Source organism: Alexandromys fortis, unplaced genomic scaffold (assembly GCF_014885135.2).
Source record: "Alexandromys fortis isolate MF-2015 unplaced genomic scaffold, M_Fortis_MF-2015_v1.1 scaffold_145, whole genome shotgun sequence".
In the NCBI taxonomy this organism is placed as follows: Eukaryota; Metazoa; Chordata; class Mammalia; order Rodentia; family Cricetidae; genus Alexandromys; species Alexandromys fortis.
The window spans coordinates 1,876,369-1,901,619 of NW_026068049.1; the positions used below are offsets into that span (position 1 = coordinate 1,876,369).

At 44.9% G+C, this 25,251-nt stretch overlaps 1 protein-coding gene across 1 annotated transcript in view; it reads right to left on the minus strand.

Annotated features, from left to right (window-relative positions):
• The window catches only part of Rcan2 (regulator of calcineurin 2), a 225,544-nt gene extending 204,090 nt beyond the window's left edge, over positions 1–21,454 (minus strand). The window contains exon 1 of the mRNA XM_050119379.1: positions 21,220–21,454. The gene's annotated coding sequence lies outside the window, so the exon portion shown is untranslated. The remainder of the gene's footprint in view (positions 1–21,219) is intronic.
• Positions 21,455–25,251: the final 3,797 nt, after the last annotated feature.

Below are 25,251 nucleotides of genomic sequence, written 5' to 3' on the forward strand. Positions count from 1 at the left end.
AGATCTGGGGAGGGAGACAGGGAGTGGAAAGAAAAAGCAGCCAAAAAAAGAAGGAAGGAAAGAAAGAAAGAAAGAAAGAAAGAAAGAAAGAAAGAAAGAGAGAAGGAGGGAGGGAATTATGGGGGACGGGAAAGATAGCTCAGTGGTTAAGAGGACTTACTTTATGATTTTGCAGAGGACCTAAGTTCTGTTCCCAGGACCCATGTCGGGCAGCTCACAGTCACCTGTAACTCCAACCAGGAGATCCAATGACCTCTGCTGGCCTCCATAAGCACCTATGTACACGTACCCACTTGGTACATGTATGAACACTTAGACCACACATGCACATAACAATAAGGAAGTCTTTTTAAAAAGGAACCACAGACTAAATGGCTGCCTATGGGACTGATTAGGGGACTAAGGAGGCATGGTTTTCCTATCTAGACACACCCACTGCCTCACCGGGGTTGAAGAAGAACCCTGAGTCTCAATACCAAAGCTAGCAATAGAAAGAACAGCAGCGACAGAAGTAACAGTCGCTGAGGGTTTTATCTGCATCAAACTTACAGTCACCCGTGCAGCCTTGAACACTGACTGTCCTGGTTAATTCTTATTCACCTTGTCACAAGCTCCATTGAAGAATTGCCTCATGCAGGTGTCCCTTGAGCATGTCCATGAGACACTGTCTTGATTTCTAATTGATGTGAGAGGGCCCAGTCTACTGTGGGTGTCATCATCCCTAGCCAGGGGGTCTCTTTATAAATAAACAACATTTATGTAAGAAATGTTGTTAGGAGACCACTTGTTTGTTTCCCTGCTGCCTGGCAGCTCAGACCTGAAATAATCACACAGAAACTATATTAATGAAATTACTGCTTGGCCCATTAGCTATAGCTTCTTATTGGCTAACTCTTACATATTAATTTAACCCATCTCCATTAATCTGTGTATCACCATGTGGCTGTGGCTTACTGGGTAAAGTTTAGGTATCTGTCTCCCGCTGGGCTACATGGCTTCTCTCTGACTCTGCCTCCTTTCTCCCAGCATTCAGTTTCGTTTTCTCCACCTACCTAAATTCTGCCCTATCAACAGGCCAAGGCAGTTTTCTTTATTAACCAATGGTATTCACAGCATACAGAGGGGAATCCCACATCAAACAAATACAGTTACACATGCCAGAGCTCAAGCCAGAGAGGAAGCCAACAAGACATTTCCACATGACTTTGGCTTGAGTTCCTGCCCTGAGTTCCTTCAGTGACTGACTATGACCTAAAAGTCAATGCCAAATAAACCGTTTGATCCTCTAAGTTGCCTTGGATCAGGGTGTTTTCATTTTGCAGCAACAGAAAGCCAACTAGAACAAACATCTTACACAAGCCTCCCTATATCAATGGGCCATATCTATAGACAGTGCCTTTATCCTCTACCCCGAGTCTGGCCAGTGCTCAAGGAGATCTCCCATTAACAGCCACTTTCTTTGTCCCTCTCAGGACACTAACTTGGTTATTGCTGGTGCTCATCTTGTCTTGTGACTGTCTGCTCAGTGCTGGGGGCAGTGCTTCCCCACCTACAGAGCTTCTGTAGTGACGAACAAGACCTTCCAAACAGAAGGGCACCCTGACACTCCTGAACTGAATGGCACTTAAGAAATTCTGATTTTGACTTTCCAGTCTCAATCTTCCCAGGTGTGTGGCTTTAATCTCAGGGTCCGGTTCCCCTCAAGATGGATGAAGGGAAACTGCATTTATGATGCTTCTTTGGGGATTTATTAGCTTATACCAAAAGGACAGTAGAGGAAATGTCTGAGGCACACTCTGATCACTTGCTTAATAAATATGAGCTGTCACTCATACAGAACATCTTAGTTCTCAACAAAGAAGCTTCACGACCGGTCCCCACATGCCACAGTGGTTCTTCCTCCCTGTCACTAGAGTCGTACAGAGGGAGAATGCATCTGTGAGGTGAACTGTGTGCTTGATGTTAGTCTCTTTTGAATGCAGCAGACTCTAGCTCCCAACTCTGCGACCATAGTGTAGGTGTGCTCTGTACACTGGTTTTCATGTTGGGCCACAATGGGTCTGTCTTAGAGGGGATCTTTCATGGATTTAATGAAATTAAATTTAATTTCATTTTAACCCCCCAAAACATCTAAAAATTCCCCCTTATAATCTCTTTAGAAGAAACTAAATAGGTTTGAAATCAGGCAGACCAAGACTCAATGTCCCTGGTTCCATCCTCCATTGCCTGTTTATCAAAAGATGACTGAGAGCTGCAGCTGGCACTAGCTGGATCCTTTTGCTGCGATTTCACTTTATCATTTTAGGCAAGTCAATTCCATTCACTGCCTCAGTTCCCACCCCTAAAAGAAGGACCACTGAGAGATTCAGAAGAGACAAACACGGTGGAGAATTTAGCCCAAAGCCTGGCAGATCCTCATCAATAGTCTATGTTCAATGCCAATCAGGGTGGGCAAAACCCCTGATGCAATGACTTAAAAGAAAGGAAGGTTTATCATTGATCCAAGTTTCAGCCCTCACACAGGGCACTCCTTCAGGCCTGTAGGGAGGTCAAATATCACAGAACAAAGCTGCCTATTTCATGGCACCCCGGCAGCAGAGTGGAAGGCATACCCCAGTGACATCTAGCAGGCCTCACCTACAAAGTGTTTCTTCACCTTCCAGCAACACCAAAGGCTAGTGACCAAGCTGCCAATATAGAGCCACTGGGAGACATGTAAGACCCAATTACAACAACTTCCTTATGTGTGTTTATCCTATAGCTACCTATATCTTCAATAACTTATCTGTTCTCAAAGAACTGCTCAAGATTAAGAACCTGGTCTTTTTAAAAAGGTTTTTCTTTATTTTTCTTTTTAAAACAATATTATTTTACATACCAATCCCAGTTCCCTCTCCCTCCCATCCTTCCACCTTCTCCCCACCCCACCCCATCCACTCCTCAGAGAGGGTGAGGCCTCCCATGGGGAGTCAACAAAGTCTGTCACATGACTTGAGGGAGGACCAAGGTCCTCCCCCTGTATCTAGGCTGACAACATATCCCTTCATAGGGAATGGTCTCCAAGAGTTAAATCATGCACTAGGGATAACTACTGATTCCACTTCTAGTGGCCTCACAAACTGCCCATGCCACACAACTGTCACCCACATTCAGCGGGCTTAGTTTGTACTTATGCTGGTTCCCCAGCTGTCAATCCAGGGTCAGTGACCTCCCACTAGCTCGATTCTACTGTTTCTGTGGGTATTCCCATCGTGGTCTTGGTCACTTTGCTCATACTATTGCTCCTTCCTCTCTATGATTGGACTCCAGGAGTTTAGCCCAGTGCTTAGCTGTGGATCTCTGCATCTGCTTCCATTAGTTACTGGATAAAGAAGAACCAGATCTTAGAGGCTATATTTTGTCTGTCCATCTTAATCCAGACCACCCTAAAGTAATTATCTTTCCAACAGGGTTCCCTGTTTCCTTTGCTGCTCTGTTGCCTCAAAGTACCAGGGTTTCACACTAGAGAAAAGTACAGTCTAGGCTTTATAAGCAGCTCAGGGCACCTGCCCACCATGGGTACCACCACCTGGTGAAGCATCCTCTAGAATGGCTACCTGGCTCCTGCTTCCTGCATCCCATCTGCACATGTGTTGTTATTTACAACTCTTGGCCAAGGGAGCCCTTTTGTTGACACTTTTGCATCTCGTCCCATATGCCGAGCATTCTCTTTCTCCCTGCCGCGCCTGGCACCCTGAAAAGCTTCCGATCCAACAGTACTGGCAAGACAAGTGGAACACCCAATTGCGTTCACAGTGGGGAACATCATGAGTATTTTCCCTAGGCAAACATGGTCTGTCTTCCTTCCGCTCTCGCTTTTCATCACCTTCTAAGTCAGGAAGTTCTTCAGAAAGTGCTGGACATTTTTTGAGGATTTGTTGAGCCATTTGGGAAAATGGAACAACTCTTAGAAATACACATTGAAATATGCATGTGTTTCTTTTTATATTTTTCTTTAATGTCTTATGTATGGGCATTTAGTCAGCTTGTATGTCTGTGTGTCAGGTACACGCAGTGGCCACAGAGGCCAGAAAAGGGTGTTAGATGCCCTGGAGGTGGAGTTACACCTGTCTGTGAGCTGCCTTGTGGGTGCTGGGAACGGGTTTTTAACCACTGAGCCATCTCTCTGATTCCTAAAACGTGTTTCTCGTTTACCCACTAACAACCTTCTAGAGCCTCTACACATGCTTCTCTTGAAGCACTGCTGACACTAAGCACCATACTCCTCCTTGACTCAGGATGGGGTTGTGCTTGGTGAAGCATCACACTGGTGGGTGGTGCTAAAACAGGAATATCGTTTGTATATTGATGCTATTGTGGCCCTCGGACTCTCAATCCATCCTTGTGTGCACACACCACCATGATTGCAGTTCATAAAAACGGGCTCAGCTGTTCAAGGTGCCAGAGATAGTCTGGCAGCCTCAAGGCTAGAAAGGAGATGCTGGTATTTTTGCTTTTCCATCAAACCAATTCAAAACAATGAGAAAAGTATCAATGGCTATTTTGGGCACATTGGTATCTATGAAGTGAAATAATTAATGAAGTAATAATAATAAACCCAGTGAGGATGAGCAAAAATGCAAACAATGCTACCCACAGTCATTGACACTATCTGGAAAACCACACACCACTCTGTGAATGAATATTTACCCGCAAGAGGCTCGGTCATGGAAGACATCGTGATGAATCACAATCATGGCGCCAGCCCTCACTGACTGAACCCTACAGGTGGGGCATCATGGTGCAATAAGAAACATACTTTGGTCTTGTTCAGCATCTTTGGCTCTCAGAGTCTGAAACTCTTGGGAATATTTTTTTTCACCTCAAATAACTAAAGAATTGGAGTGTCTTTCCTTAAAGATTTGATCTTCAGGGGCTAGAGAGATGGCTCAGAGGTTAAGAGCATTGCCTGCTCTACCAAAGGTCCTGAGTTCAAGTCCCAGCAACCACATGGTGGCTCACAACCATCTATAATGGGGTCTGGTGCCCTCTTCTGGCCTGCAGGCATACACGCAGACAGAATATTGTATACATAATAAATAAATAAAAAGATTTGGTCTTCCATCCTGGGTTCTTAAACCAGCCTGAGCTGGCCAGAAGAGTGGAAGTAGCTTCTAGTATTCACAAGCCCCTCCCAGGTTTTTGGTAGTAAGAAGATTGTGAGAAAGTTCCTAATAATCACAGAATGAGGGCTGGTCGCCAGGGAACCCAGCCTGTGGTGGGGGAGGGGTGTGGATCTTCAGCCCCAGCCTTTAATATCTAGGTAGAAGGGAAAGAGCCTGAGGGTCAAGCTGATCTGGAATGGCTGATGATGTAGTAACTTACATATGAATGATAAATTCTGAGAGAGACAGAGAAAGAGAGGGTCTAGAACCCCGTCTTTTGCTGAACACATCTATGAGTCAAATGGAGTCATACCCCATTTCTACAAGGACAGGAACTCCCAGAACTCAAAGTCAGTCTGTACAGCTCTCAATCTACTCTGATTCTGTCTCCTTCCTTTGTAATTAAATGGTAATAGTAGGCAAACTGTTTTTTGGAGTTCTACATTCTAGGAACTCCACTGACAAATAACCAAACCTAAGGAAAAGACCATGGAGTCCCCATTTGATAACTGGTCAGTCCCAAGTTCCAGAGGCCAGACTTGTTATGTCCATGTCAAGGAAGAGGCAGTCTTAGGAGTCTGAGACCCATGGGGCCTTGTGTTAATGACGTCAACAGTAACACCACTCCTTCAAATTGCAAACCAGATGGCTGGTGCTGGATTGGTTGACATAAGGAACAAAACTCACACATCTGTTGACAAAGTGTCCTGTACTGTGCTGAGTGATGAGCACATGTCCCATCCCCTGCACAGTGTGCTCTGAACATCTCTGCTGACTAACAGTCCTTACAGACCTATATGCTACAGAAGGTGTGACATCATCACACATAACCTGGCTACATTAGTGTGCTTAGAAGCATCTCCAGATCCCTCTCCTTATTCCCTAGCTCTGGTCCTTAAAGGTACACAGGCTCTGTTGGGTACCACTAACAAAGAAGAGTAAAAATCAGAAAACCAGGAATCAAAAGCATAAACTGGCCCCCTTTGCGGAAAATTCTTGACTTCTTTAAGACTTAAGTTTTAGTTTTTATAAATTTCCACATGTAATGTTTTTGCGTAACATTCTTCAAAAACAGCATCAGATAAAGTGAAAAGTCACAGCGTCCAGCTGCCCTGCTAATCAGCTGAGGGACCCTGAGGGAATCAGTTAACGCCTTTTGTGCCTCAGTTTCTCCATCTGTCAGATATGCAAGAGAAGCAATGTTGGGGTCCCAAGTGTCACGGGACTGGATGAGGGGATGAATCACACCTTACACATATCTGAGCTGGCTAAGTATTATTTTTATCACAAATGGCACCGTCTGAACAGACATACTGTTCATATCGGTAATAAAGGGGGTTAGACTGGGGATTGCTGGCTGCCAGCCTTGCTTCAGCTTCACTGAGAGACTAACTTTCAAGGACATAGGGTAGAAAACGTTAGACTGTTAATGTCGTCCTTTGACCCCCACAAGTGTGCAAAGGTTTGCATACCCACACATGTGCTCCCACATCATACCTACGTACAAGCACACATACATACGCGTCCACCCACATAAGCATGCATAGAAAAAAACTTTTTCCGCATATAACTCACTAGTCTCCTTTTATTTATGTTTTAATGATATTTCCTTATTTTAATAAAATCTGTGGGACTAGGTTTTTTTTTTTCAGCTTTCAGAGAAAGGGTTTTCCTGTGTGGTTCTTGCTGACCTGGAACTTGTTCTGTAGACCAGGCCGGCCTCAAACTCAGAGATCTACCTGCCTCTGCCTCCTGACTGCTGGGATTATTGGTTTTAGTTATGCGTGTCTCTGTGTGTTTATCATGTGGGTGCAGTACCCATGGAGGTTAGAAGAGAGCGTTAGACCCCCGGAGCTGGAGCTATAGGCAATTGTGAGCCTCGTAGTGTGGCTACTGGATGCTGAATTTGAGTTCTCTGTAAGAGCAGCATGTGCCCATAGATGCCACGCCATCTTCCCAGCGCCTTTCATCTTCACTTTTAATCTAGAGCTAGCTTTTGGCAAGAGCTATGGGAATTCTTGCCTTTGTCATCTCTAATGATGGAGCTATTCAGCAGCTCTGCAGCACACCCGGAGGAAAAGCCTGGCGCATATGCTTATCAAAGATTCTCATATGCTCGTGTTAGCCTTTTCACGGTGGGATCTGAGCACCTTCATCTCTCGGGGTATTTTAATGTATGACCCTCTCCAAGGACAGTTCTCTTTCTAAGGATAGCAAGATGGATTGGTCCTTCTAGCCAGGTCATCACACCAGACCAAGTGCAGAAAAGACAGCTAAGCCAATGGGACTTGGTAACCTTCCCCGTGGTTACATCTTGGACTTGATAACCTTCCTCCCATGGTTGCACACTTCTCAGTGTGCCCCCATAACACTGTATCCACCCCTACCCACAACACTGAGATTACTCATGCAAGCATAGCCATGTGTGTTTTGTATCTGTGTGCTAGGATCTACACTCAGGCCCTCAGACTTATTCAGCAAGCATGGTTAGTCATGGAGTCATCTTTCCGGTGCTTTTAACCCACCTTCTGCTTGCCAGCTTGCCACAGCTCTTGCACCTGATCCCTGTGCCATGCCCAAGTACTTTGAAGTCAGCTTCTTGTCTCCTTCACTAGTCCTCATTGTCTTCTGCTGAGAGTTACAAGCACTAAGACCCACGTGATACCAGAGAGTGACAGACAGACAGCAAGGTGTCACCTGCTTCCGGCCTTCTATGCATAAGAGCAGCTTGCCTTCCTTTGCTCACAAGAGGAACTAATGACACCAGCTGGACTGAGCCCTCTGCAACCAGGAGGCAGTAATCTATCTATCTATCTATCTATCTATCTATCTATCTATCTATCTATCATCTATCTATCTATCTATCTATTTTGGTAATTTTTTTCAGAAATCCTTTAAATTCCGACACAGCCATTACTTTTCCTGCTCAAGAGAGGCCCACACCATGTCCTAACCCACAGTCTCAGGTTGTTACAGCACTAATGAGAAAAGGATTCTATGCCATGGGCAACACGCATGCGTGTGCGGGTTATCAGCTCACACCGAGAAGGGAAGAGTCTAAAGCAATGGTTCCCAACCTATGGGTCATGACCCCCTCTCGGGACTCAAAGGACTCTCTCACAAAGGTCACAAATCAGATATCCTACGTATCAGATATTTATATGACAATTTATAAGAGTAGCAAAGTCATAGTTATGAATTAGCAATGAAATAATTTTATGGTTGGGGGTCATCACGACATGAACTGTGTTAAAGGGTTGCAGCGTTAAGAAGGCTAAGAAACCCTGGTCTAAAGGCCTGGTGAACTGAGCTAGTGGGAGGTGCACTAGCGAGCTGCCACAATGAGGGGCTATGCAAGGTTAGACCTCAAACTTCCCTCAGAATAGTTTTAGATGGCAAAGAGACATCAACGCCTCATACTTCGAGAAAGACTCGAGGTGAGTGGGCCGGACCCTGGTGGGAGGGGGAATCTTTGTTTCCTTTAATGGATTGCAGTAGGTAGTACATGCAGAGGAATTCACTATGCTTGAATGTGAACACTTAACACATTAACATTCAGGAAAGGTGTGTGCTGCTCCCACTCCCAATTTTGCTCACTTTTAAAATTATAAGTAATATTTAAATATGTACAGACATAAACCAAGATTCTATAATTTCTCTAAAGTCACCAACTCCAACTAAATGCTTTAACCAAATGCAGGTGGCATCCTAAAAGCCATTCCAATCCCCGACATTGATTTAATACTTGGACATTAATGACATGCAGTATCACCTTCCATCCTCTTTCTGCCTTGGATATTGAAAAGTGCAACTGGTGGGGTCCAGGACTTGAGAATGCTCCTCTCATCCCAAGGCTCTCTCCGTACAAACCCGCACCTCTCCTGTGACACTGTACCATGCGGTCAGAGAGCATTTTAATGAGGAAGACTAGTGTTCATTCCTGCCAGTCCACAAATGCTAAAATGTCATCAAAGTAATTACTTTTAAAATCGAACATCAAAACCACGCGACTGCATTATTTGTTGTAGGAGGAACATTTAGGTGACCCAAAGCATGCTGGTCCTAGTTGCCCCTATCATAAAATAATGAAATACAGCATCGAAAGTAATGATATCTTATGCCACTCCTCCACGGATAACTGCATAGCCCAATGGGCAGTGAAACAAAGACACCACTGTGAGTTCAGGATGCTCCTCCCGAAAAAACAAACCAAGTTGTCCAGTCTCCCTGAAGTTCAGTGTCCTCATCTGAAGAGTCTCAGCACAGAAGTAAAAAGTCTCTCCTGCAGTCCTGTGTGCACAATGCAAGAGGAGAGCCGAGCCCAGGGCCTGGTGTTCAGGGCCTGCACTGTAGATACACACAATGTTTCCTGTTCTCTGGCCAAGTTCCGCCAAACAGAACCGGCTTCACCAGACCTACCAGAACAGAAGCATTTCAAAACCATTTGAACTTGAGACATAAGAATCCCTTGGTCCATCCACCTTGAAATTCTGATGCTGCTGTCAGTCACATTTGGGGTTTGGTTTTGACCATCAGTCTGGTACAGGAAACATTCTGGAAAGAACAGGCCAATTGATACAAACAGAAAAAACAGACAAACGTGTGTGTGTGAGAGTGGGTGTGGGCGTGCATGCATGTGTAGGCGTGTGTGTGTGTGTGTGTGTGTGTGTGTGTGTGTGTGTGTGTGTGTGTGTTTTGGTGCCCCCAGAGGCCAAAGGTGTTGGGTGCCCTGGCTGGAGTCACAGGCAGTTATGAGCCACCCTGTGTGGGTTTTGGGAACCAAACTCAGGTCCTCTGTTAGGACAGCAAGTGATCTTAACTGCTCCGTCTCCTCAACCTCAACTTATTTTTATACTTAACAATTATGTGGAGAGAACAAAGGCTTTCAAGACATCTGAAGGTGTTGACAGCCCCAGCGCCGAGCTTCTGAATTATTTAAAGTGGATATAATGGATAGTCAGTTCATTTTCCCACTAACCCAGGAGAGCCCTGCAGAGGCGAGCTCTTCTGACACGGGCTGCAGCCATCACAAGGATGAACGAACAGGTACTTTCCTCAGCTTTAGATACTTAATGTCCAGGGGTAGGGACAGGCAATTGCACAAGAACCTGGCGGAGAGGGGTCTCCTGAACCCTAATTTCACTGGTTTTCATATCCCAGTGACTAACACAATGCTTGGCACACAGTAGGCATAAACAGATGAACATACACGCGAACAGAGGAGGAATCCATGTATCAGAGCATGCATGCATCATAAGGACAGGTTCAGCAGCAGTGATGATTTCTTTGAGGACTCACGGATTGAGGGAATCTAAAAGAGATGCAGTTGATGGAAGGCTACAACTCTCAGGAACCAGAGATGGGAGACTGTCCAGATGGCATCTTCCACAGCCCCAGTGCTCAGAATGGTTCTCTACAGTAAAATGATGCTATTCTGACTATGCTTAGGTCTAGCACTTTTGTAACACCCCATAGTGACACATTGTATGCAAACGCTTCTTAGTTTGCGATTCATTACGAGGACGTTTGATTTATTTATAAACAGTTTGGTGGTTTATTATTTGTTACAATAGGAAGTTGAAGAAATAATATCTGGTCTCTAGCAGCTGTGTCTCAATGATTTCTACTGGCCTCCTGGGGTTCTCTAATAAGTAGCCATAAAAAGTCAATTTGTGAGTTCCAGGCCAGCCTGGTCTACAAGAGTTAGTTCCACGACAGGCTCCAAAGCTACAGAGAAACCCTGTCTCGAAAAACCAAGGGGGAATAAAAGTCTATTTGTAATCAGGGAAAGGAATGTATATATTTGGCAGCATTTACATTGCTGTGATTGACAAAAGACATGACTGACAGAAACCTTGTGATGTAGGAAGAATAACTTCATGACAGTATTTGCATATTGTGGTTAAAAATATTACCGGTCTGAGAATGAGGAGAAAAAGGTAAGTGTCTGCTTGGATGGCACAAGGCCCTGGGTTCCAGCCCCAACACTACTCAAAGGCTACACACAAATACAAAAGACAGTTGGAGCCATAGGTCAGCTGGGAATGTGCTCACCAGGTGAGCATGAGGACCGTCATTCAGAAAACCTTAGCATCCACAGAAAAACCAGAAGGGATGGTGAGTCTTGTAACCTCAGAGCTGGGAAGCAGAAAGAGGAGGTCTGTGGGCTTGCTGGCTGGCCTGTCTAGCAGAATTGGTGAGCTCCGGGTTCAGTGAGAAATTGTCTTTAAAAAAAAAAACAAGTTGGAGGCCAGGGCAGTGATGGCACACACCTTTAATCCCAGCTCTCCGGAGTTAGAGGCAGTTGGATCTCTGTGAGTTCGAGGCCAGCCTAGGACTGTTACACAGTGAAGCCCTGTCTCTAGAGAACAAAAACAAAACAAAACAAAATACAAGTCAGAGAGCAGCTTGCCTTATGTGTTGTGTTTCCCTAAGTAAACTCTGTTCTCCACATGCGCTGCAAGAACGCCCACTAACACACACACACACACACACACATACACACACACATACACATACATATACACACACACATACACACACACACACACACACACACACACATATATATACACACACAATATAATTGTATAGGTACTTTGGAAAATTCTAAAGGGACTGACCTGATTTTTTTTAAAGGATCTTTAAAATATCTGGCTGAAAAACTTAATACCTCAAAGATGATCTTTTATCAAATAGAAAATAAATTCAAACTCAGGCTCAGTATAAATTCATCAACAGGCCCCAAATAACCATTAAGCTTCTTTTGTATTGGGGGGAGGAAGGGAAAGGAACATTCTTTTAGCTTTCCAATGACATTCTCATGGAAGGAGAATGTGAGAATAAAGCAGAAGGAGCAAAGCCACTGAACAGAGACAGAATGAGGTCTTGGCTGGGATGTGGCCCCTTGGCTTCCAGGTGGAGGATAATCATCTAAAAGGAGCTCACAGTCGCTGGGGGAAGGAGTGAACCTGAACTGGAGCCCCGGTGATGAGCTCAGAAACACATTTTAGGCATTTTAGGCTTCCCGATAATGTGTGGTTTCAGTTAGGTAAAGATCTCTAACCTGTATTATTCTTTAGATTTTCCTTCCTCTGAGACTTACCCTTGAAAAAAAACTGTCATTAAAAAATACCCACTGTTTGCCATGAAAACATATTAATTATTTCTAATTTTGTTTATATAGCATAACCTCACAGCCTTGTACTTTATCCTGAGTTGTAAGACGATGCCAAGGGTTGTTGCTGAAATATTGAAATGATCAAGCTAAAATAAGGGGTTCAGTGAAGGGTAATAAGAATTTGGTAAGCATGGGGTGAGTTTGGTCTTTATCATTTTAAAGAATAAAACCAGGGGTTCCATAAGGAGCCAACTCACTGGGCAAGTTCCGAGTTCAAAGCTCCTGGTGGTCATTTCGTCAATCATACACTTTCATCCTTCTCTGACCATTAGGATCCCTTGAGGCTGGCTACATGAATAAACAGAAGCATGAAGGGAGAGAGACAGACAAAACCACTTGTCTGGGCTTCCCCCAGAACTCTGTAGACTGACCTGTGTCCCATGCCTGTCATTAACTCACCAGTACACAACGGAGCCTTATCCAAAACCATTCTACAGTTAATGTCCCAGATTTGCATGTTAATCATCTAAGCAGTTTTTTACAGAACAAGAGATCCACGGTAAGGCCACGATTGCTGGTCAGGTTACAACTCCATCTCACTTCCTCCTGTGGCTGATCTTCCCCAGTCTGTGTGCACAGGGGCTCTGCCAACACCTTGTTAACAATCCAGACCAAAGACATTGGGTCTCCCAGTGTGGATGCAAACAGAATTGAGAAAGAAATTGCCCCTCCTCACCCATGATAATCTCACAGTGCTACAAGGAAACCAACTTCCAGGAGCCAAGCTAAGAATTCCCACAGCTCATTGCTGTGCTGTGTCACTGAGAGACCAGGAGGACAGTCTTTGAGAACTCTGACCAAGTGAGCATTTCACTCAACGCCTCCCCCTGAATGTCACCTTGTCAAACGGTGAAGTTTACTGTAAACAACAGCTGTGTGGGGCAGAAATCACCTAGAGATAAATAAATCGGTAAAGAAAGGACCTTATATAAACACACCTTGGGCATTTCAGTTGCTGAAGGTTTCCCTGACCTCAGTCTAAGCCTGTATTTTTACAGATGCTATTTGTATGTCACACAAGATGACCTGAGCATCACTGATGGCCATAGGAGGGACATCTTAACACATTTACACTTTACCGCTTTGGTTTTACTGCTCAGGTCTAAAATTTGGGGCAAATAAGCCCCAGTCTAAGCTACCCATTGAATTTATCACTCTCTGTCTTGAAATTCCCAGAATGACGCCTGGGATCAAATAAATAACTCTGCTCTTGAGAATTCATCAAAACTCCAAAGACAAGAATAAGTTGAGGAAGAGCAAGGGAGGGGAACAACGGAGGACAAAGTAATGGTGACACACATGTATGAGCTTGCCAATAATTTATAGGCTTACCTGAAAGAAATTCATTTTTAAAAAGTTGAAATTAGAGACTGATTTTTTTTCCTAGCAAGATACATTTATTAGGTTTTTAGCTTTAGTGGTTACATAGGTCAGATAAAAATTATATTAATAAATGTGTCTTTCCGGTAATTTTATGGGAGAAAATAATTCAAAGCGACTGTTTACCCTCATCATCGCCCAATTTCATCAAAATCTTTAGTACGGAAACTGGGTGTTTTCAGAGGCTCTCCTTGGAAACTATCAAACTAAAACTTTTGAATAGTGAGCATCTGAGTACTGCTGTAAAAGATTCTACCTGCTTATCCTATGTACTTATTCAAACCTGCATACTGTGCAGGCCAGTAAGATGACTCATTGGGTAAAAGTGCTTGCCATAGGCCTGACCACATGCATTCAGTCCTCCAAACATACACGGTAGAAGGAAAATCTCACTACCTTATGTTTTCCTCTGATATCCACTTGTGTTCCGTGGCACGCATGCCTACCCCCAACGGTCAAAATAGATAGGTAAGTCCAATATAGTGTACTTTAGAATAGTATACTAATATGTACTAATACATGGTGTTGTTTAGTAGAGCGTGAACAAAGGCATGTATATGTATCCGAAGCTTGCCTAGAAGGAAGGGAGGAGCTAGTCCAAACCAAAAGGCTCAACAGAACTACAGTCAATGAACCCTCCATCCTTGCTGTTCATGTTGCAGGATCCAAAAGCTAGTTTTGCCAAACCAAGATTCCAGTGAGGCAGTTCTATGCAAAGCAAGGGTGCTGTCTTCTGCTCAGTACGAGGTGCTTCGGAAGCCCAACAGGCTACATCAGCAGTCAGCCGGATCACCACCCCATGGGTCAAGGCATCCATATGACAAGCTGTTAATAACAGCCCCCAGAAGTACGTTGTTCACTACACTGGATGCAATTATAAACACTCAAGCATGTGAACTCTATCAGGTCTCTGTCCGACATCCTTAAGCACCCCAAGAACATTTAATTTTCTTGTGCTAACTGTCAGGTTCACGTATCCAGAGTGGGATTATCTCTGCCAAGCACTGATGTCAACTGGCTCTTACCTTCACATGAAGAGATCCTACAAACGGGACAGAGGTGTAGCTGCATTCCCTTGCACTAGTTTGTGAAGCTGTTTGTTTCTTCACTCGCCTTGAAAAGCAACAGGTGTTTGCTCTGCAAGCGAAAAGGCCCCCAAGCGTGATCCCCAGCATCCACATTTTTAACAAAGCACAGCATGGTGGCTTGCATAAAAAAATCTCAATGATGCACACAGGCAGAACCCTGGAGCTTGCTGCCTGACCAATCTAGTAAAACTGGTGAGCTCTGGGTTTATTGAAAGGCCCTGCCTCAAAAAGTAAGGTGGACAGAAAGTGATGGAGGCATTTAATATTCGCTTGCACACAGACATGTGCCTAAAGTATGTGGGAAACTGCACATACATATGCATGTTATCATACATGTACATATATCTACACACAAATCAACAAAATAAAAGTAGTATCAATTATTTAGGGAGAACCTTAAGAACTGGGCCTAGAACAATAATCCATGGTGTATGTGTGCATGTGTACACACACAAATCTGCTCAAAGATGTTCATAAAAGAGACTAGAGAGATGATGGTTCTACAGTTAAGAGTGCTTGCTGCTCTTGCAGAGGACTGGAACTGGTTATGTGCAAGATAACCAGCATCTACCTTAGGTTGCTCACAACAGCCTATAATGCCAGCTCCAGGGCATCTGATGCCCTCTTCTGGCCTTCACAGACACCTGCCCTCATGTACATAGACATATACTTACACAAAATTAAAAGTAATTTTATCCCAGTCTAGTTTGTAACTTTTTGGATGTTTAGAAACATTTTGAATGTCCAATCAAAGGTAGAAGAGTAAATGCACTATAGTAAACTCATACTTGAGATGGTTACACACTGACAACTCTAGTGCTCAGGGGCTAGAGAGGTGAGTGCATGGGCTAACATGCTTACTGCACAAATATGAGGACCTGAGTTTGGACCCCAGTTCCCAAGTGAAGCCCAGCTATGGTGGTATAAGTCTGTAACTCCAGGTCTTGGGAAAATGGGGGAGAAGGAACTCCAGGACAGTCTAGTTGAAATGGTAAACTCTAGGCTTAGTGGGAGAATAAAATAATAAGATAGAAAGCAACTAAAGAAGATGCTCAACATTGATTGACCTTTGTCTTCTGTATGCATGGGTTTATGCACCTGCACGCTTACATCCACAGATGAGGTGGAGCCCAGCCGCCCTCCAGTCTTTATAAGGTAGGGAGAGCATTTCCTTCAATTGCAACCTAGAGACCTGGCACTAGGTGGCATATCCCCCTGAACTCCCAGAGTGTGAGCTTCTCTGTAGACAGTAACACTGGAACACATCCCCAGGTTCTGCAAGCTCTAGAGATGATGCACATAGCCTGCTGAAGAACGCCGTTGGAGCGGCAGCAGCAATACACAAATGCCAGTACTAACAACTGCTAAGTCAATGGGAAGTTCAAGGTCACATAACTGGGAAGCGACTGCCAGGACTGAAATACTGGCCTTTCCTGGTGAGTCCAAGCGTTTTAGACCCCATTCCCTACACTGTAAGAGAGGTAGAATGGTGTGGCCCGTGGGCTCGGCTTATCTACAATACGGCAGACTAAATCTGTCAGAACAAAGTAGTTATTCCCTCAAAGAACTCAGGCAATAGTTTTAAAAAGTTAGGGTCTAGTTCACAACTCTTGTCATTTATACTTTGTTCTAACAATGGGATTCAAATGTCTTTCAGTGCATCGCTCTATAATGTAGGAGCTCTGCCTTTTAGTCATTGTTTTACAAGGAGTTGAGCGGAGAGCTCAGACATGAAATTACAGCCCTTTCCTTCCCTGTTACAGGAGATCATTAAATGAACATTATGGACCATGGGAAATGTGAGCTCTTTTAGGAGCACTTCTTTAACTTCTAGAAAGTACCAGAATTCGCTATTATTTTTCAGAACATCTTCAGCTAAGTTTAAAAGCCTTTAAAAGGCTTTTCAACTCATTAACTAGGTTAATTAAGTTAATCTATAATATACAACACCTGGAAATCCATAGTGCAAGGGAAAAAATAAAATAAAACAAGGATAATAAATGTTTTAGAAGCAGAGGCAGGATGAATTAGGAAAAATGAAAGGCAGGCACAGGTTCCACAGGAAAAGAAGTCATTCTGCACATCCTTTGAGTCATGTGTTGGAAGGCATTTAATGTCTGTGTGTGCGTGTGTGCACACGTGCATGTGTGTGTGTGTGTGTGTGTGCCTTGTCTCAGTAATCTCCCTATGATGGATGCCACTCAGCGCAGGAGTAGAGCTTAGCAACCATCATAGGAGGGGCACTAGGGAGATGCATTAGCGGGCAAGGTGAGGAAACGCCAGTGTGGCAGCAAACATCTTGTCATCCCAGGACTAGGAGGCAGAGACAGGAGGATCCCTGTGGTCCACTGGCTCACCAGTGTAGCCTAACTGGTGAGTTCCAGGCTGATGAGAGGCCCTGTCTCAATGTAGGTGGTCGGCATTCCTGAGGGTGACACCTAAGGGTGTCATCGTGCACACACGAGCACACTCATGGACGTGCCTACACAAACACACACACACACAGCTTTAAGCAAAGGATACAGAATAGGAAGGCATCTTCAGAGACACTTTGCTTTCCCTTTCCGTGCGTCTGCTCTCCTGGGGGTGAAGGGTGTGGCCCAATTTCTAGAGTATTTTCAATGAGACCGACTTGTATGCAGGACCTGGTTCCTGTTGTTTCAGTTCCTACCGTTACATTACTGAACACTCACTAATTTCCCCAGTTTGTTTTTTTCATGATTTAGAAACTTTCAGAATCTAAGTAACATGTCTGGAGTAAAGAGTGGGATCACCGACTATGGGAGAGTCCTCTAATTTGATACCCAAGCAGGCTTCTCCTCTTTAACTAAGCTCTCTCAATATAGACCCTCCCTTTACCTCTGAACTTCTAATTATGCCCTACCATGCCATTAAGAACAAGGTACCCATACAGGCATTAACTTAACACAGACCTGTAGTACTAGCAGGCAAACCTAGAACAGGATGGCAGGACTTCAGAACAGAGACTACTTACTGTCTAGCCAATTTCTCCTGCCATTACTGCACAGATTCAAACTAACCCAGCCTGGCGAATAGCTAAACAGTTAGAAGTGCTTATTGCTCTCCCAGAGGACCCATGTTCAGTTCCTAGTACCCACATTAAGCAGCTCACAACTGCCTGTAACTCTAGCTCCAATGAATACCTCCCCCTTTTCTGACCTCTGCAGTCATACACACACACACACACACACACACACAATAAATTTTAAAATAAAATCCATACCCCTCGTCTGACCTCTGGAGCCATGTATACACACACAAACAAAAACAATACATTTTAAAATAAAATCCCTACCCCTCTTTTGACATCTGAAGCCACACACACACACACACACACACACACTCACACTAAAAGCAATACATTTTTAAATAAAATGAAATAGCCCAAGCCCGAGAAAAAAAGGAGAGATTGCAAATGCTTCACTGCATGTGCATATCAAGCACAGGGTCCAGGGAAAAGCTAAGACACCTGACGAGCCAGGTTCTCTTCTGTAGCTTCAGCCACACATATCCAAACATAGGAAAGGGCTTATTTCAATGCTAAGAGTTCACACCAATGATTGACAACGCTGCTCAGGACCTGGGCTCCAACACATCTTACCGATTGTGCACTCTAGATAAGCTATTATTTCTTAGCCTTGGTTTCCTTGACAATCGCATGAGGCTGACAACAGGGCCACCTCAGGTTAGCTGCAGGTTACCCAGGAATAACGGCAGGCACGGAGTAAGTGCCACACATTCTAATCACCACCATTAGCAGTATTCAAATAGCAAAGTTCAATTTTCCCTTTGGGGGTTAGGGTAGAGGTTAATATCCTACCTCAGAGAGAGTTCACCTCCCTCTTCCCTTCCCCAGGGGCAACAATTGATAGCCTCGGGAATGAAGGTAAGCTACAGTAGCAGACAGTCAGTTCCAGAATGAAGCCGCCACCTTTGTAATGAAAGTGCCTCGTTTGGAAATTCAAAAGAAAAATCCACATTCCTTCTCAACCCTGTCCATCTTCATCAGTGCCTCACCTCACTCAAAACTTGATCACACCTCTACAACGCCAAAGCCCCTCCTTCTTCACCAGCCCTCACCTGGTGACAAAGTGCCACCCATTTGCCCTCGAAAGCTGCTCTGTAGATTTTGCTTCTCTTGCCCCAACACCTGCTTCAGGAACATTTCATGGTTTGGGGGAAAGTGGAGGGGATTGAACCATCCCAGCTGACGAACACCTGAGTTCCTACTTTAAAGACTACTTTTCTCATCCTCCCAAGTCATTTTTGCACAATATAAATGGGATCAAATCGTGTTTCCTAATAATGGCTGCATGATTCCTTCTCTTCAGGAGAATATATTCACAACCCCTAGCTCACCGCCGCCGCCTCGGCTGTGCTACCGTCATCTCATAACCGGGTGCTCCTGAGCATAACCTTTCTGTCTACACAGAAGGCCTAGTGCCTTCTGCAGAGAATGCCAACCACCCATTGGGAGCCAGTCCAAATGTGTACTCTCTGGCAGACACTTCTAAATTCCTTCCACTCTCCCATCTCTTGGCTCCCACTGACCTCGCTCCTTTTTGCATTAAATGCTCAGTGCTGAATCACTATCATTTATTATCTGCTAGATTCTTTTCTGGGAAGTACAGAACCTCGCTTTTTTTTTTAAAAAAAAAAAAAAAAAGCTCCTGGCGCAGAGCTTGCCTAGCACACAGTAGGTGCTTAATAAATAGCCGTTCCATCGACTGGCACAGAGAGAATTAAAGAAATGGGAAAATGCAACCCCGGTCCCTGTCGAAGTCGGGCTCAATAAAAAGAACGGCAGTCCCTACAATACACCTGACAATGTGCGAACGGTTATGCAAGTGTGATGGGCTCTCGCAAATGAGAGGACTCTCGAGTTCCCACTTCTGTTAAATGTCCCTCACCGCGGAAAGCTACGTCCTCCCAGATTTAGGTGGCTTGGGAAGGACATGCACACACTGGGCATTTTCTAAGATTTGTTGTCGACACGTCTCCCTCCCCCAGAGCCTTTTACCAGATTCAGGTAAATTATAGGTGCCCAGTAAATGCTGATTCGATTTGCAGGGGATCGGAAAGCCACACACTACTCCCATTTCAGGCTAATTGGTACTATGTGATGTAATAGTTCCGTAAGGGGAGAAGGAAAACTCAGTGTGGACACCGAGAAACTGCCGAGTGGAGTGTTCCTTCAGTCCTGCAACCCACAGCCCGTGCTGGCCTGCCTCTTGACTCACCCTACTGACTGCCCATGGCCATCTTCATGATATCCTGGAACCCAGATCCTGGCCAGCAAGACCTACTCCTTGGCCACAACTCCCTTGTCCTGTATTTAGAACTTTCTGTAATTAAGGACAATGGAGGTGTAAAAGTTAAGTTGTGTTGTAAAAATACCTCCCTCTTCCGAAAGTCTTTCTGCACACGGATTCTGGCTAACGAATACTTTCACATCTTTTCATCTCCAGCCGTAGAAAATCATAGGACTGAATAATTAAAGAGAAACAAGAAACATTTGTGTGTGTGTGTGTGTGTGTATGTGTGTGTGTGTGCTAAAGCAAGATATTAAAACATAGCATTGGCAATGGGTGTAATACTCCTCCGTTGACCACCTCGACCCCAGCGTAAGAGAAAGGGAGAGTGCCGAAGCATGCAATCTGCTCAAATCCATCTCGGATAAGAAAAAAAGACAACCAGGCCTCGGGGAAATAAATCATTACCAAAAGTCAAACCAAGGCACCGTGGAAACCACCGAGATCTAGAAGGAAACCACCGAGATCCAGAGGGAGCCGAGAGGGATCAGGCTGAGGCTGCCCTGGCCCCTCTGATGACTTCTGGAGAGAAGAACCCGACAGGCACGACGAACCCGGCACACCGCGCTCCTGTCCATGTCAGTTTTCAAACTTGAAGTTATTTTTAGATGACCCAAGCCGGCTAAGCCCAGGCAGGACAATTCTCAGCCCGCTGTGCCCAAAAGCCCCTTTCTCCCTCCCTAACAAATTTGGCAAAGCTTGGGGAGACAGGGGTCTCCTCATTTTCTGCTTTGCTCTCTGCGTCATTGGTCTCCCCCAACTTCCTCTCTAAGCCCAAATCCCGGGGTTACTGGAGTTGTTCTGAATGCTCAAGTCCGTCTGCACCTGCTGCTGCACCTGGAAAGGTGGACCCTTGGCCAGTAGGAAAGGGGAAGGGGCTCTTGGAGATGAGCGCCTCCTAGAGGGGGGCATGGGAGAACTGTCCTCCGGGATGCTTTGGGGACTGGCCACTAGATCTCTCCAGCTTCTCCAGCCTTGCCCCTAAACCCCTTGGTGCTTGATTCCCACTGCCCAGGTCTCCCTGGCACCCAGGCGTTCAGTCTTGGTGGGACAGGGGACAGGGGCGCTAGGGCCTGCGCCGTTACGTAACCGACCTGCAGGGCGTCTTCGATGCGCCGCGGAGGTAGCGGCGACGGTGGCGGCGACTCGGGGGTCCTCGGGGCTGAAGGCTGCGGGCGCGGCTCTGCCTGCTCACCTGACGGCGGGGCTGGTGCGGTGCCCGCGGGCCTGGGCGTGGGGCGGTGCGCACTGCGCGCCGCCTCCCGCTCTATGGGTCGCAGGGTCACCCGAGCTGTGCCTCCTGCCGGTGCTCCCGCAACCACCACCGCCGCCGTCACCCGGGACAAAGCGGCTCCGGGGAGGGGCCGAGCCGGCGGCTCTCGCCCTAGCCAGTGGAGATGGGCGCGCCCCCAGCTCCGACTCATCGGGCCAACCTCCAATCAGACCCCAGGGAAGCCAAAGCCCCTGCCTGGCCTCCCTCCTGACCAGGAGCCCTTCTGGGTCCCCCACCCACCTCCACCTCCTGGGCTCCCACCCTGCGCTCAGTTGCACACCCCTCCTCTGCGATCGCGGGGCGAGCTCGACCCTTTGCAGGGACCTGACACAGAAGCCTGTTCCTAAAGGCATTGCCTTTCCAAGACGAGACTCGCGGGTCACTTGCCAGAGTGAGGGCCTTTTTTGAGGGTCAAGGGGAGAAGGGTCGCTCCTGGAGCTAAGCATCTGCATACAAGAACACCAAAAATAATTGGGCAGCGAAGAAATTGTGGTGCACAGGACCAGGAGATTGTTTTCTTACAGGTCGACCTCTGGCTAGCTAACTGGGGAACTGTCTGGAAGCCACTCTTGAGTGCTCCAGAGCTTCTGTGCTTGGTGGGAGCTGGCGCCCTCTGGCTGGGGCCCTGAGTGCGCCCTGCCCACATCAATGAAAGTGCCCTGAGCTGAGAGGGCTTCATGGCTTTGCCAAGGCAAGGACCAAGGGACACAGGAGGACTTGAGCTTTCCAGGATTTCTATTGTGTGAGAGCCTGAAACTTTAGGAAATGCGAGGCTTGTATACCAGAGGTAAAGGAGGGCTGGAAGTGAAACCTAATCGGAAAGAGCCACTTGAAGATTCTACAAAATTAAGCAACTCAAGAACAAGGAAGCCCATGGCTAGCCGTGGCACAGATGGGGACAGGACCGAACCTCCTGGCAAGATAACAGCAGTTACACAAAACTTTAGCGTATGGAGACCATAGAAACTGAAGAAGGATAGCTCAGACCAATCTGAAAGAGGAGAGAATCTCAGATAGAAATGAGTCCTGTGTCATGTCGCCTGTCTCGTTGTGTACGTGGGTCTTGTCTTGCATCTAGAATCCACTTCACTGGATTTTAATAACAGTATTAAAACCGCATCGAAGTAATAACAAAAAGCAGCCTGCCCCCACCCCGTGTGTGTATGTATGTGTGTGTGTGTGAGAGTGTGTGTGTGTGTGTGTGTGTGTGTGAGAGAGAGAGAGAGAGAGAGAGAGAGAGAGAGAGAGAGAGAGAAAGAGAAGGTTTGACTCTTCTATCTACTTAAATCTGCATTAATATAAACTCAGCATTAACTAAATACCTCAGAGCTGAAAATGTCCTTTGACTTCATCATCTTTTGGACACATGCATCCTAAGTGTTTGTTGATTTGGATGAATTACCATTTGGGAGAAATTTCTTTTTTGAAAAAAACATTCTTAACATCAAGCAAGAAAATCTCTAGAATTTTCCTTCGTAGACTATAGGTCACATTTGAATGGTCATAGAGACGAAGTTCAAAGCCTCTTCCCACGGACTGTTTTTGAAGCACGCAGAGGTAGTGATCGTGTCTAACTCACCCTGAGCTTTCTCGTTTCGGGTAATAGATCTTGACCTCTTTCAACAAAGTTTCTCTGCAGTAGTTACTAGGACCACAAGTGTGCTGGATTTGATCACAGTGAGGTTCATTTTGTGAGCACATATTTACCTAGTGTGAAATCTTTGGTTATAGAATATATTTTGTAGAAATTTTGGAAAATAAGAAAACCACATTTTTTCATTGTGCAGTGTCTGTGAATGTGGGCTCATATGTGCACAGGACATGTGTGTAGGGCTGAGGGCTCACAGCTGTTAGCCCTCACCATCGGCCTTGTTTGAGACGGGGTCTCTGCTGTTCCCGTGTGGGTCAGGTTAGCTGGGTGTCTTGGGATTTTTCTTGCCTCTGCCCCATCTCACCATAGGAGTAGCGGGACTACAGGTGCCTTCTGCCCAGCTTTAGGGGGTTCTGGGGATTCAAACCCAAGTCTTCTTGCTTATGCTACTCAGTTCTTTACACATCAAGCCATCTTCCTGGCCTGAAAGACAAAATTTTAATGATTTGATTCGAAGGAGATCATACATGTAAAAGCATTTAGCTCTTTAACTAAATGTGTGCTCATTGTTACAAAGCTCGATGTGGCCATTTCCTTACCACTGGAATACAGGTAATTTTAGTTTTCTAGACTCTTTCCTTAAGTTTCCGTAGCCACACATTTCTCCTTTTTCTACAGAGGTAAAGTCTGCAATGGTCAGCCTGTGTGTTGACGCGAAGCTCAAAAGTAAGGAAACCAAACTGATCTTCATCTTCTTCATCTAAAAGAAAGATTATCCCTAAAAGATATTATTACTAGCAAAGTAAATGGTAATAAATAGAGAAAAAGAATTTGTGGGGACTGATTTTGAATGCATCTTGGGGAACAGTACTAAGGCCCATGGGTGACTAACATGAAGGGTGACAACAAGATCATGCTGTGTGTGTTAGCACTTACTGAGCATGATCGATATGCCAATCTCTCTCAAAATCAGTTTGTTTTTATGCATTTTTTATTTAACTTTCCCGTAAGCTCTAGTAGGTAGCTACGAAATATAACCCACAGAAATTATGAAAACACAGCAGTGGGAGGGCCCAGCGGGAAAGAGTGCTTGCTGCCACGCCTGAGGATTTGAGTTAGCGCTCCAGAACCCACACAGTGAAAGTAGTCCTCTAGCTTCCGTATAGGATCATGATGTGCACACGTGCACACACATACACCCGGACAGTCGCTATATAAACAAAATGTAAGAGAAAAGGGAAGAAAGAGAGGGAAGGAAGAATGGACCAGAAAGAGTAAATGAGAAACTTTCCCAAGATTACGACTACAATAGCTAAATCCAAATTCAGACACTGGCTATAGACCCCCACTTGACAAGACTCGTCCCTGGATACTCATTACATTATGAATGGAAGCCTCTTCTGACATCCAAGAATTCTAATATGATTAAAAAACCCTATTTTAGTTTTATTTTGAGACTAGATCACCATGGTTGCTGAGACTGGCTTGGCTCCCAAGACAGCTTGATGCTAAATGTTTCTATAATTACCTATTGAGCAAGATTAGTTTTAACAAATCTGGATGATTAAACTCAACAGTGTTTGATAACTTTATTTTCCTGGATAAATATTTTTCTCATGTCTTTATGTGATTCCAAAATTTAATTTTTTTAAATTAAATTTGCAAATTTGTGTGACAAATTCACTATTTTATTTACTTCAAAGTGAACAACTTAGTGGACTTTTGATACATATACAGAGTTAAGTACATATATATATGTGTGTGTGTATATGTGTACGTGTGTACGTACACATATACATATACAACACTGTTATCTAATTCTAGAATTTTTTGACCACAAGAGGAAACCTCATACCTTTTATGTAGTCTCATTTAATTCTCTACCTCTACACCAGTGTGTTGTGAACCACTTGTCTGACATTTGTCTCTTCTGACTTGCCTGTGTGAACATTTCATGTATATGATTTTATATAGTATATGACCGCACACGTTTGGCATCTTTCTCTTGACATAATGTTCCCAAGATCTATCTATACCGTATCATTTACCAAAATCCCATTGCTCTCTGAGAAAGTCCAGGACCTGGTGGCTTCCCTGCTGACCGCCACAAAACAAAAAAGAACTTATTCCCATTATTTTCAAAAGATCAAAACATTCTCAAATAGCAAAAGATTTCTAAACTCATTCTCTGAGGCCAGAACTATCTTGGGTACTCAAACCAAACAAGAACACACAAAAAAGGAAGCCACAGAACTTATATAT